The following is a 1,030-nucleotide window of genomic DNA, read 5'->3' on the forward strand; positions in this document are numbered from 1 at the left end:
ATGTGGAGCAGGAGGGGAGGTTGCCCAGGCAGGTGGAACAGGAGGGAAGGTTGTCCAGGCAGGTGGAGCAGGAGGGGAGGTTGTCCAGGCAGGTGGAGCAGGAGGGAAGTTTGCCCAGACAGATGGAGCAGGAGGGGAGGTTGCCCAGGCAGCTGGAGCAGGAGGAGAGGTTGCCACGGGCCCCGTGGCCAAGCCCACTGGGCTGGTAGGTCTATCCTGGGCAGTATGGGGCTGAGTGCAGGGTCCCCGATAGGGGCCCAGACAGGCAGACTGCGGTCAGGATCAGAAACTCAGTGATGCAGGGAAGCCTGGAAGCACCAGGAAGGGGTCCAGGGGTCCTGGATATTAGGGTCTGGGACCCTTAAGTTCAGAACAAGATTCATGGATGATGCACTCAGTTTTAAGAGTGAAACTCCACATGTACATGGAGTTCCAGAGCCTGGACTCACTGCTGTGTGGTCTGGAGGGAGATGGTGGTGACAATAATATCAACAATAACAATAATAATTACAATAGCCAACACTTTGTAGCACTGACTAGAAGCCTAGTGCTTTATACACGTTAACTCATTTATTTTTATTATTTCTTAATATATATTTATAATTTATGTTAGAGAGCACGTGAGGCAAGGAGAAGGGCAGAGGGAGAGAGGGAGAGACCGAGAACTTTAAGTAGGATCCAGAGCTCAGCATGAAGCCGGACACAGGGCTCGATTCCACAACCCTGGGATTACAACCTGAGCCGAAGTCCAGAGTCAGATGCTGAACCAACTAGGCCCCCCAGTTAACGTTCCTGTTAACTCTTTTAATCTCCTTCACCATTCTCTAGAGTGACGCTTTCATCCCCATTTCACAGATGAGAAAACCAAGGCACAGAGAGGTAAAGCGACTTGCCTAAGGTCACACAGCTTGTGTGACATGGACACCACTCAGGGCACACCTCTGAGTAGAAAGGAGGTCCCTTGACCCTAGAGCCCCAAATCCAACCTTCCTCCCTCTCCCTGTCCTGGCCACCACAGCACAGGCAACTG

Source organism: Suricata suricatta, chromosome 12 (assembly GCF_006229205.1).
Source record: "Suricata suricatta isolate VVHF042 chromosome 12, meerkat_22Aug2017_6uvM2_HiC, whole genome shotgun sequence".
Taxonomy (NCBI): Eukaryota; Metazoa; Chordata; class Mammalia; order Carnivora; family Herpestidae; genus Suricata; species Suricata suricatta.